The sequence below is a fragment of the Bombina bombina genome, chromosome 5, assembly GCF_027579735.1.
Source record: "Bombina bombina isolate aBomBom1 chromosome 5, aBomBom1.pri, whole genome shotgun sequence".
In the NCBI taxonomy this organism is placed as follows: Eukaryota; Metazoa; Chordata; class Amphibia; order Anura; family Bombinatoridae; genus Bombina; species Bombina bombina.
This window is the reverse complement of record NC_069503.1, coordinates 396,519,751-396,532,517: the sequence shown is the minus strand read 5'-3', so window position 1 is coordinate 396,532,517 and position 12,767 is coordinate 396,519,751. Positions and strand designations below refer to the sequence as shown.

Sequence of the window (12,767 nt, the reverse complement as noted above, 5' to 3'; positions counted from 1 at the left end):
TAAGTAGTCTTGTCAGCCTCTCAGTGAGAGCCTTAATGAAATTTAGAGTCTGGAGATGCAGGGATAGTCTTTCTGTGAACCCATCCAGACTGCCTGCTAACAGCTCCTTAAGCAACCAGTGTGACGAGTTTCACTGTCTGCTTTCTTCACTCAAGTCCATGTCAAGAGCTATGCTACAAGTCTGTCACACTTGAGAGGCTGTGTTTCTGTTCCACAGCACGGATTCTGGTAACACGTTTCAATTTTTACTTTTTTTTATGTTTTATGTTGAAATTGCTGAAGACAGGGTCAAAGTGTGACTCCTTTTATCTTTATAGAATCATGGGTTAATATCTCCTGAGGGAGGTTATTGAACAGTGGGGATTAATCAAGTGTCTTTCTTTGACTTATGCTGCTTATGTGTGAGATTTATTTTTTGGGCTCATAGACTGTTGCTATGCGGTAACGGAGCATACAGGTGTTTACTTTCACTTTGAACGCTGTGCAGCTTGTAGCTTGGCGTGATTTTTCTCATAGCAGGGGCAGTCCTGCCTTGTGCACCATGTGACCGGGTTGGTTACACTTTCGTTTTCTCTTTCCTGACCAAGTCGCTATTGGAGAGGTTGCTTCTTCTCTGGTTGCCTGGGTCTAGGAGGTGGTGAGTGCCCCAGTCATTGGGGGTATATAGGTGCCATTTTTGTGAGAAATAAAAAGTTCATTTATTTGAATGCTACTGTTGTTGGCGCAAGCTATGGAGGATCCTGATATGCTTGAGGATACTCCCTCTTCCTAATAGTAATACCTGTCTATATTGTGAGGAGGCCTTGGTGTGCCTGCCCTCTCAAATATGTTCCATATGCATCAACAAGGTTATTATGTCTAAGAAGGTTAACCCCTTTAGTTCGACTGAGCCGTCCACCTATGAGGACTCACTGTCCCGTGAGGTGCATACCCATCAATCATCTCCATTCTCACATGCAGCTTCCCGTAGCACGCCTGATCTTCCGTCTGGAGGGAGCCTTTTACCATCAGACTTTACTGCACAGTTAAAGACGGCGGTGTCTGAGGCTTTTTTATTATTATTTGCTCCATAGTGTACACCATCAAATCAAAGATACAGCATTATTTTGACAAATCACGAGATAATATAAATAGCATCATATTCACAATTTTAAACAGAAATGAATAGACTTTCATATGTAGTGCGTTAAATCTTCATGACTAAATACAAAACAGAAAAGATATGCTGCTAGCTCTAACTGCTAGTAAATATGGAGATGTACACATTAGAGGACTTAACAAATTATAAGAAACATTGAAACAAAGAAAATCAAGATGATGAATAAATGCCTAAGCCATAGTATACTGAATAGGAGGAATACCATTATTTAATATGCCAAAGAAATTTCAAGACACCAAAAAAAAGGGAAAGGGGGGCAGGCAGTTGAGGGGAATATATCGTACAAGACAAGATCTGCAAAGCTCTTAGAACTCAAGAACGGGGCTAAAATATTTTTTTGAACTGCCAAGGGGTAAGACTTAATGATTGGGAGCCAGCTACAAATAAATGTACTGATTTTATTTTTTTTGATGCAAACTGAGTGTGAAATGCTTCATAAATAATTTGAGCCTGGATTTCTTTAAGAAAGAGACGAAAAGAAGGGGCCCTGGCAGCCTGCCAATTCTTAAGGCAGGTAAGTATAATAGTTATAAAAGATTACACATTTTTAGGAAAATCACTTCATCTTGGGAAAATTGTATGGTTGAATTAAATAACTGATTAACCCAATACTGGATTTTCAACTAAAATCGAAAAATGTTAGGGCAAAACCAGAACATATGCACTGTTAGCATTAGAGGAAAAACATTGTAGACATACAAATGCTTGTGTAGGATAAAATTGTGCCATCTTGGATGGAGAAATATAATAAATGTTAATAAGCTTAATATGGGATTCTTTCCAGTACGTGGCAATCACACATTTGTTTACTAAGAGTAAGCTCTGACTGATCATATCTGGATTTATAGCCGGAAAAGAGCTCGCCCAGACCTTACATATATTATCTAACAATAATATACTTTATTTAACAAACATAAGATCATAGATAAGTAATATTGAGGTGTCACCAATTCTAAATTTATTGATATATATGTTAATCTCGGACCATTCAGTTGCCATGTCCGTTTCAAGGTTCCAACTTAAAATGAATAGAAATGAAGAGAATATCAGGAGGGAATAAATGCTGACTATCCGAGATTAGCTGAAATACAAATTCCAGACCATTCTCTTCCCATTTTTTAAAGACTTTATACTGTGTTCCGGGCATAAATTCTGGATTATTTCTTATAGGTAAACAGTTTGAAAAATAAGGAACAACTTCCAGAATCCTACATCACTTTTGCCAGGCTACCACTACATTTTTAATAGAGATTAACGATTGAATCTTATGAGGAATATTTTTAACCGAGCAGTGTAAAATAGCCTTTAAGGAAAAGGGGGCAATGCAAAATTGTTAGAATCGGAAATCCAATCAAGCGCGATTTTAACTAGTGTGGCAATATTACACAGTTTTACATTAGGTAGTGCCAAGCCTGCTGCATTCTTTTTATGTATCAACCTACATAATGAAATATGAGGTTTTTTATTTCCCCAAATAAATTTAGATTGGCAGGTATAGAGTTGCCGCAGGTCCGTGTTTGTAAGAAACAAGGTAGGTTTTGTAGTGGATATAATACCTGGGGAAAAATGATTGATAATGAATGATGGATAAGAGAAGAGAGGCCCATAATTCAAGATGTTTTTTTAATCTTATATAATAAAGACAAGAAATTTAAATTGTACCATTTTTGTGGATTCCTGTGTAGACATATACCCAAATATTTAAAAAAAATCTACAACTTTAAAAGGATGGTGCTGACAGCTTACCCAAGATTTAATCACCCACATAAGTTCACTTTTTCCATTATTCTTTAAGATTAGGGTTATATTAGCTGCCGAAAAATAATTAGACATAGCATTGTTATATGAATAATACTCATTATACAGCCTTTCTAACGTGTAGCTAATCTCCTTAGTTACAATTTTATAGAATTCTGCAGACAGGAAATCAGGTCCTGCTACCTTATTTGCTTTAGTTTTTTCTATTGCTTTGGTAATTTCTTCTCCTGTAATAGGTGAGTTTAATTCACTTAAGTGTTCTTTGGATATCTTCGGGAGTGCAATTTTCGACCAGAAGCTATCTAACTTTGAGAGATTAATATCATTTTCACAATACAACTTTTGATAAAAGCTATGAAATACCTTAATAATATTTTCAGAATCTGTATATCTGTCCATACCGGACTTAATTGCTCTAATGTAGTTCTTACTCTTTCTGTTTTTAATCAATTTAGCGAAGTGTTTTGCTGAAGTACCATGATATCCTCGGAACTGTAAATTAAATTTTAGCTCCTCTTTTTTTAAAAAAAACATCACGATTGTTTCTTGCTTCACAGTATTTATTCCAATTAAGTGGAGTTGTTTAATTGTAATATCTTCTAAGAGCATTTTTAACTTGGTTTGCTAGCTGTATTTCAACTGCCCTATTTTTCTTATTCCATGCGTGTAGATACGTCTTAATTTCACCTAAAACAGCTTTTGAAGATTTCCAAAATGTCACTATTTTATTAAATTGAGTTATATTAAAGGTAAAGTAATCTTTCCATTTTTGTTTCAGCCATACATTAAATCTGGGATTATTAAACCAGAAACGCGGAAATATAAAATTTTGACTTTTATCTCTGGGTTTAGATAACGAAATGAAAGCAAGCGATATAATGGCATGGTCTGACATTTCTATATTAGCTATTTCTGAGGTTATCTTTAAAATGGAGAGAGATTCTGAGATTAGTAACATGTCAATTCTGGAAAACGTTTTATGTGTTTTCGATTCACAGGAAAACTCTAGCATCTGGATTCTCAATACGCCAGATATCTAACAATTTAAGTTTACGACAGAATTGTTGAAAATATTTTGCACTTTTTTTCTATTCCTTAAGTTTTTTTCTTTGAGAATCTATTCAATTCAGAGCAGATCAAAATATTAAAATCACCCCTTAAAATAAGATTCTGACCAATAAACGGGAATAATTTGACTTTAATATTTTCCCAAAACAAGGGAGTATGGGAATTTGGTCCATATATATTGCATAATGTGAAATGGATATTATTAATCAAAATTTGCAAGATAATAAATCTTGCATCAGGGTAAAGCTCAATATTCATGATCTTAAAATCTAGGTTTTTATGAAGTTAAATTGCAACCCCTGCTTTTTTATTATTGACCGGAGTCGCAATCACTTCTCCTACCCATTTTATTTTCAGCTTCGATATCTCGGATTCTTTTAAGTGGGTCTCTTGAAGAAATACCACGTCTGGATTATGTTTAGCAAGAGCTTTTATAATAAGTTTACGTTTCATTGGAGAGAACCTTATGGTTTTTATTTACAGCTGTGGTCATTTAAAACATAGAAAAACACATCAGTACGTAATTCAGATCTGGGTGTGGATCGAGAGACAGGTTGAGGGCTGTGAGGGAAGGGAAAGTGGGAAATGGAATAAAGAGAGGGAAAACCCCCCCCCAAAAAAAAACAAAAACAGGGAGAGGAGGAAAAAAAAAAAAGAGAGAATCCCATATAAATTATATGGGAGACATAATAAAAACAATGGTCTGCGCAGAAAGTAAAAAATACTAGTGGCATAACTCTTGTGTGGATACACATATTTACATTTCTTTTTATACACAGGTACCTGGACAAAATCATTCTGAATAAAAATAAACTCTCATGCAGATATGGCTTTGGAATAAAGCCCTATCTTTAACAAAAAATACCAGAATTAAATTTTATTTAGTTGAAGCAAATTCTTGGGCCTCAGTTACATTTTTATGAGTGAACCAATTATCATTATATTCTACTACAATCTTAGCAGGATATATTAATCGGGCTTTGAGGCCTTTGTTAATAAACTGAGTACAATAGGGGGCCATGAATTTCCTTTTTGCTGAAGTTTGGTTTGAGAAATCCTGAAATAATAGTATCTTATTATTGGCTATAGAAAAAGAGTCTACTTTCTTATATAATATTAATAATTCAATTTTGTCAGGAAACTTTAGTTATTTAACAATGCACATTCTATTCCTGGGGGAACCATTTACGTTTATTTTTAGGGGACCAATCCTATGGGCTCTTTCTACTTCTAGTGGAAGTTGCAAGGGAGGAAGACCTAAAGCCTGTGGTAGTAAAGTAAATGTGAATTTCAAAAGGTCATTATTTTCTGCAGTTTCAGGGAGTCCTACTATTCTGAGATTATTTCGTCTGGAGCGATCCTCCAGATCCTCCAGACGACTTTGCAAATTACTGATTTGGGCTTCTTGCTTCTGTAATTGGCTATCCTGTGTGTTGGCTAGGTCTTCTAAATCTGAGATCCTGCTTTTAGCTTCTGATAATCTATTTGCAAAATTCTTCAGTAGAGAGACAAGTAATATTAGAAGAGATACTGGCAAGTTCCTATTTAGTGTACTAGGCCCTTAGTGCTCTACCTCGCCCTGCTTAGCACAAGCTAAAGGTTAAACATAGCTCTCCGGTCCAGGGGACATCCAGTGATTTACTTGATTTGTCTGCTTTTCAAGTATCCCAGGATGGGTCACACTCTGAGTCTTCAGAGGGTGACATTTCTGTATCGGAGTCTGCTACCTCTAGGCCTCCGGCTGCGGAGGAGCCAACCTTTAGATTTAAAATTGAACACCTACATTTTCTTCTAAAGGAGGTTCTGTTGACATTAGAGGTTCCAAAGGCCAAGTTGCCTGATGAACCTTTGATCCCTAAGTTAAACAGAGTATACGAGGAAAGGGTATCGCCGCTAACTTTTCCTGTACCTGTAAAGATGGCGAATATTATTAAAAAATTAATAGGCTAGAATTGGATCTTCCTTTTCCCCTTCGCCTGCCTTTAAAAAATTATTCCTGGTCCCGGACTCTGAGCTGGAGTTGTGGGGTTCCGTCCCTAAGGTGGATGGTGCTATCTCCATGTTAGCTAAGCATACTACTATCACTCTTTGAGGATAGCTCGTCTTTCAGAGAGCCGGTGGATAAAAAAATGGAAACTTTTCTCAGGAAAATGTTTCAGCATACGGGATATTTTAACTGGCAGCGGCTGTTGCCTCGGTTGCTGGAGCTGCGGCCTACTGGTGCGACTCCCTAGCGGAATTGATTGAGGTGTAGGGTCCCCTCAACATTATCCAAGAAAGAATTGAGGCTTTGAGAATTGCTAATTCTTTTATATGAGATGCAAACATGCAGATTATTCTCCTGAATGCTAAAACCTCTGGTTTCTCAGTGCAGATGTGTCGGGCGATCTGGCTGAAGTCCTGGTCTGCAGAATCTAGACTACTTTCCCTCCCCTTTAAGGGAAACATTTTATTTGCAAAAGTTTAAGCTAAGCTTAGGGATAGATAAGTGCGCCTGTTAAGGCTAAAAGTATCACAACACCTATTTATAAATATACATAATATGTTTATTAGAATACAATATAGCAGCAAATAAAAAAGGGACGTCTCCCTATACTTTTAAAAAACAAACGGATAGATTATGGCCAGAATGTAAAAACGATGTCTCAAATGTTAAAAGCAAATGGCATCTAATAAAAAACAGAAAGTATGTAGACTGTATATAACATTACAGGATTGTAAACAAAACAATATTGCAAAATCCCTGCTAGATCATGGGTCTGACAATAAAGCACAGTGTCCAGTTTGTGCAGCGTGTGTAAAATACACGGGGCGGCAATAGGTATATAAAGAAAAAGAGGAACACTCGTAGGTAAGACTCTCAGATGGTTTATCTGGTATAGTAACCAGAGTTCCTATAAGGCGTATAGTATATATAGGGTGACAGTGTCCAGAAAGCACTTCAAGTATAGATTTGTAGTACTTTACCGTATTCAGGTGGTAAGTCTCGGATCTTGATAAAGCCCAAGGGAGGGCGAAACGCGTCGCTTGTTGAAGTGACATTGCAGCTTTTATCTGAAGCATCTCCTGTACAGCATCTTTAACCCGGGTTAATCTTTGAATTGCTACATTGGAAGTGAGGAAGAATCTGTGTATTCTACTTAACGCTGTGAGCCCATAAGACACATCTAAGGGCTGAACATATACCACATTGGATAACAAAGTTACCAAGTAAAAGTCTCCAAACAGCTGTTTGGCAACGCGCAGTAAACACCTCTTTGAATACGAGGAATAAGGTGTGACGTCAGACGCCGTCCGACACATGAACAGGTTTGCAGAGAATATTTTTGGAGAGCGGCTGCGGCCGCACTAACGGTCCAAGACTTGAACGAGACTTACCACCTGAATATGGTAAAGTACTACAAATCTATACTTGAAGTGTTTTCTGGACACTGTCACCCTATATATACTATACGCCTTATAGGAACTCTGGTTACTATACTAGATAAACCATCTGAGAGTCTTACCTACGAGTGTTCCTCTTTTTCTTTATATACCTATTGCCGCCCCGTGTATTTTACACATGCTGCACAAACTGGACACTGTGCTTTATTGTCAGACCCATGATCTAGCAGGGATTTTGCAATATTGTTTTGTTTACAATCCTGTAATGTTATATACAGTCTACATACTTTCTGTTTTTTATTAGATGCCATTTGCTTTTAACATTTGAGACATCGTTTTTACATTCTGGCCATAATCTATCCGTTTGTTTTTTAAAAGTATAGGGAGACGTCCCTTTTTTATTTGCTGCTATATTGTATTCTAATAAACATATTATGCATATTTATAAATAGGTGTTGTGATACTTTTAGCCTTAACAGGCGCACTTATCTATCCCTAAGCTTAGCTTAAACTTTTGTGTGTATGGTTATTTGACACTTAACAGGGATTGTGTCTTTAGATAAGTGTATAGCATCCTTTCTTAGCGCACACTAATCATTATACTGTATTAAACATTTTATTTGGTCCAGGCCTTGACTCCATTATTTCCATGGTTACAGGGGGCAAGGGTGCCTTCCTACCGCAGGATAAAAAGAACAAATCTAAGGGACAAGGATCTAATTTTGTTCCTTTTGTTTTGTTGAAAAGTCCCAATGCCAGCAGTCCTCCTCTAAGCCCAAGCAAACCAAGAGCACTTGGAAGCCGGCTCAATCCTTGAATAAATCCAAGCAGAGCAAGAAGCCCGCCGAGAACAAGTCAGCATGAAGGGACGGCCCCCAATCCAAAGCTGGATTGTGTAGGGGGCAGACTGTCACTGTTTTCAGATGCTTGGTCCAGGGATGTGCAGGATCCATGGGTACTAGAGGTCATAGCTCAGGGATACAAGATAGGTTTCAAATCTCATCCACGCAAGGGAAGATTTCTCCTCTAAAGCCTGTCTTTAAAACCAGAAAAGATGGAAGCCTTTCTGGGGTGCGTGCAGGATCTGTCCTCCTTTAGGGGTCATTGTCCCGGTTTGGTATACTACTCAAACCTGTTTGTGTTCCCAAAGAAGGAGGGAACTTTCCGCCCAATTCTGGACCTAATGTGCTTAAACAAGTTTCTAAATTTCCCCTCGTTCAAGATGGAGACAATAAGGTCCATTCTTCCTATAGTTCAGGAAGGACAGTTCATGACCACTATAGATCTAAAGGATGCCTACCTTCATGTTCCAATCCACAGGGACCACTTCCAGTTCATTGCACTTCCGTTTGTCGCCAGAACCCAAGGTATAGCAGTAGCTCCCAACTTGGATGACATTCTGGTTCAAGCGCCATCCTTTCGTCTAACAGAGGACCATTCGGTTTCTCTCTCTTCTTTGATCACATGGATGGAAGATAAACTTAGAGAGGAGTTCTCTCATTCCAAGCACCAGGGTAGAATTCCAGGGTACTATAATAGATTCAATATCCATGAGGGTATTTCTAACCGACCTGAGACAGTGCAAACTAGCTTCGGCATGTCTTGCCCTCCGGACCTCCCTAAGGCCATCTGTGGCTCAGTGTATGGAGGTAATTGGTCTCATGGTGTCCAGCATGGATATAATTCCTTTTGCCAGGTTCCGTCTCAGACCACTACAGCTGTGCATGCTGAGGCAGTGGAACAGCGATGATTTGGATCTGTCTCAACAGATTTCCCTGGACAACTGGTCGAGAGAATCGCTCTCTTGGTGGCTCTGTCCAGATCATCTGTCCCGAGGGACATCCTTTCTCAGACCATTCTGGGAGATTGTGACTATGGACGCGAGCCTCTCTGGATGGGGAGCTGCTTGGGGTGCCAAGAAGGCACAGGGCCTGTAGTTTCAGGAGGAACGCTCCCTCCCGATCAACATTTTGGAACTTCGAGCAATCTACAATGCTCTAAAGGCTTGGCCTCTTCTAGGTTCATCCCGGTTTATCAGATTCCAATCAGACAATATAACTTCAGTGGCTTACATCAACTATCAGGGGGAAACGAGAAGCTCCCTAGCAATGAGGGAAGTATCTTGGATTCTGAAGTAGACGGAGGCCCACATCTGTTTGCTGTCGGCAATCCACATTCCGGGTGTGGACAACTGGGAAGCAGATTTTTTCAGCAGGCAATCCTTTCATCCGGGGGAATGGTCTCTCCATCCCAAAGTGTTTGCAGAGATATGCTTTAGGTGGGGGATGCCGGAGATGGATCTCATGGCATCTCGTCTCAATACCAAACTACCCAGATATGGGTTGAGGTCCAGGGATCCTCAGGCGGAGCTAATAGATGCTTTAGCGGTGCCTTGGAGGTTCAATCTAATCTACCTTTTTTCGCTATTACCACTCCTTCCTCGGGTAGTGGGCCGTATCAAGCAGGAGCAGGCGTCGGTAATACTGATTGCTCCATCGTGGTCGCGAAGGACGTGGTTCGTGGACCTAGTGAGGATGTCATCTTTTTTCCATGGAAGTTACCTTGTTTCAGGGATCTGCTGGAACAAGGTCCTCTTGTTCAACAAAATCTAGATTCTCTGAGGCTGTCTGTGTGGAGATTGAACACTTAGTCCTAGCCAAGAGAGGTTTTTCTGAGAGAGTTATTGATGCTCTCATTCAAGCTTGTAAGCCGGTTTCTCGTTGCATCTATCATAAGGTGTGGAGAACCTACTTATTCTAGTGTGAAGAGTGTGGATTTCCTTGGCATAAGGTTGCCAGGATTTTGTTGTTTTTCCAGGATGGTCAGGAGAAGGGTCTTTCGGCAAGTTCCCTGAGGGGACAGCTTAAAGTTTTGCAACGGGCTCTGTTTGAGCCTATGCATGTAATTGATATTAAGTTGTTGTCCTGGAAAGTTCTCTTTCTACTGGCTATTGCTTCAGCGTGCAGAGTATATGAAATTGCCGCCTTGCAATGTGAGCCTCCTTATCTGGTGTTCCATTTGGATAAGGCTGTCCTACGTACTAAATTAGGGTTTCTCCCTAAAGTCGTGTCAGACCACAACCTCAATCAAGAAATTTTGTGGTCCCTTCTTTGTGTCCTAATCCTTCTTCGAAGGAACGTTTACTTCATAATGTGGACGTGGTTTGTGCCTGAAGTTTTATCTTCAAGCTACTAAGGATTTTAGACAAACATATTTTGGGAAGCGTAAGGGCCAGAAGGCCTCTTCATCTTATCCGCTTAGCTTATGAGACAGTGGGTCTTAGCCCTCCTCAGAGAATTACGGCTCATTCTACTAGAGCAGTGGCTTCCTCTTGGGCCTTTAAGAACAAGGCCTCTATGGATCAGATTTGTAAGGCAACTACCTGGTCCTCCTTACACACTTTTTCTAAATTTTACAATTTTTATGTTTTTGCTTCAGCTGAAGCAGCCTTTGTGAGAGAGGTTTTGCAGGCTGTGGTGCCCTTTAGATTAGGGTCCGCCTCTCTTTTTGTCCCTCCCATTTTCATTCAGTGTCCTCTAGAGCTTGGGTATATGTTTCCCAACAATAAGGAATGAAGCCGTGAACTCTCCTTGTATTAAGAAGGAATACATAAATTATGCTTACCAGATAATTTAATTTGCTTCTGTACAAGGAGAGTTCATGGCCCCCACCCGTGTTCTCCGATGGGTGGCCCCCTAAATTATAATTTTCTTCTGGCACCTTTAATACCCTGATATTTCTCCTACTGTTCCTTGTTCCCTTGGCAGAATGACTGGGGGATGGGGAAAGTGGGAGATGTATTTAAGCCTTTGGCTGGGGTGTCTTTGCCTCCTCCTGGTGGCCAGGTTCAGTATTTCCTAACAGTAATGAATGAAGCCGTGGACTCTCCTTGTACAGAAGGAAATTAAATTATCTGGTAAGCATAATTTATGTTTTTCTGAGCGGTAATTGCTACCGCGAGCTTGCGGTATCAATAACCAGCCACTTGTAATGCTGCTTATTTATTGCGCTCCCGCAAACGACAAATTTGCCCACTTGCGGGTGCGCAATAAATTAGCTATATGAGCTTTATAGAATATGTTGGGTTAGGTGGCAGAAATATTTCAAGGGCTCCTCAGGCAAATGACTGTTATTAAAAACTGAGTTTATGGTGTTTCTTCTATTTTGGTGATAAACTATTTAGCTGTCAATAACAAAAGCTAGTAGGGACCTGAAACACAGAACAATAGATTTTCACAGCATATGAAGCCAAAAAGCTCTAATGGGAGCCTCGTTCTCTCCATGAGAACTAGCACAGAAAAGGGGGTAAGTAGTGCAGTAATGGGCAGCAATTTTTAATATATCTGTATATGAATATATACATATATATGTGTGTTAATGTGTGTGCATATACACATATTAACATATAAATACATTTACTGTATATAAAAGCATATACATATATATTTGTGTTAATGTGTGTGCATATACACATATTAACATATAAATACATTTACTGTATATAAACGCATATACATATATATTTGTGTTAATGTGTGTGCATATACACATATTAACATATAAATACATTTACTGTATATAAAAGCATATACATATATATTTAAAAAGACTGCAATGTAAAGGCAGTTAACAGTGCAGTTTTTCTTTTTTTCTAACACCCCACACCTGCCACTTTTAACCCCTAAAAACTGCCTAGTTCATTTGAGGCATTTTTAGACAAATAACCGGTGGCAATAACCAGCCACTTGTAATGCTGCTTATTTATTGCACTCCCGCAAATGTGCTCGTTTGCGGCTGCATAATAAATTAGCACTCCACTTTTAGCCCATAATTAACCATTCCCAAGCAAATCCCCATGTGTTTTTTCTGTTTCTGTACGGTACTGCTCCAAGACCGTCATTTGAAAAAGCAGGGGATTCTGACCCCTTTGTAACATCATCACATGCGTACGTGGTGACATCACGGGCACTTTAATCCTGTTTTCATATTTGCTTTGCTCTCTTAAAATCCTTTGTTGAGGAGTAGTCAACAAATTAGATAACAGGTTGAGATCTGTGCATATCCTAAAAGGCCTAATTAATTAAAAATAGTTTGCATACATCTTTTAAAACAAATTGCTTGTAAGTATTTTAAAATAATTTTCAAAAATAAGCAAAATGAAATACATAGCTAAACTGCCTGGAGCAGCCAACTCCACCTCTTTTATCAGTGTTTAGACACAGGCATTGTATTTCAACTAAGTTCACAGCTTCTACGCATGCTCCTGCAGATAATCCCTGTGCACTTTTGCATTCTACCAAAAGAACAATAGATATAGATAAAGCCATATAAGGAAATGTGTGGGGGGAGTTAGAGCTTTACAATTCAAAAACTAAAAAGAAAGGGTTAATGGCGAGGC

At 39.0% G+C, this 12,767-nt stretch overlaps 1 protein-coding gene across 2 annotated transcripts in view; it reads left to right on the top strand.

The window, feature by feature from the left end:
- THRB (thyroid hormone receptor beta) overlaps positions 1 to 12,767 on the top strand; it is a 622,225-nt gene that overhangs the window by 250,478 nt on the left and 358,980 nt on the right. The gene's annotated exons all lie outside the window — the stretch shown is intronic.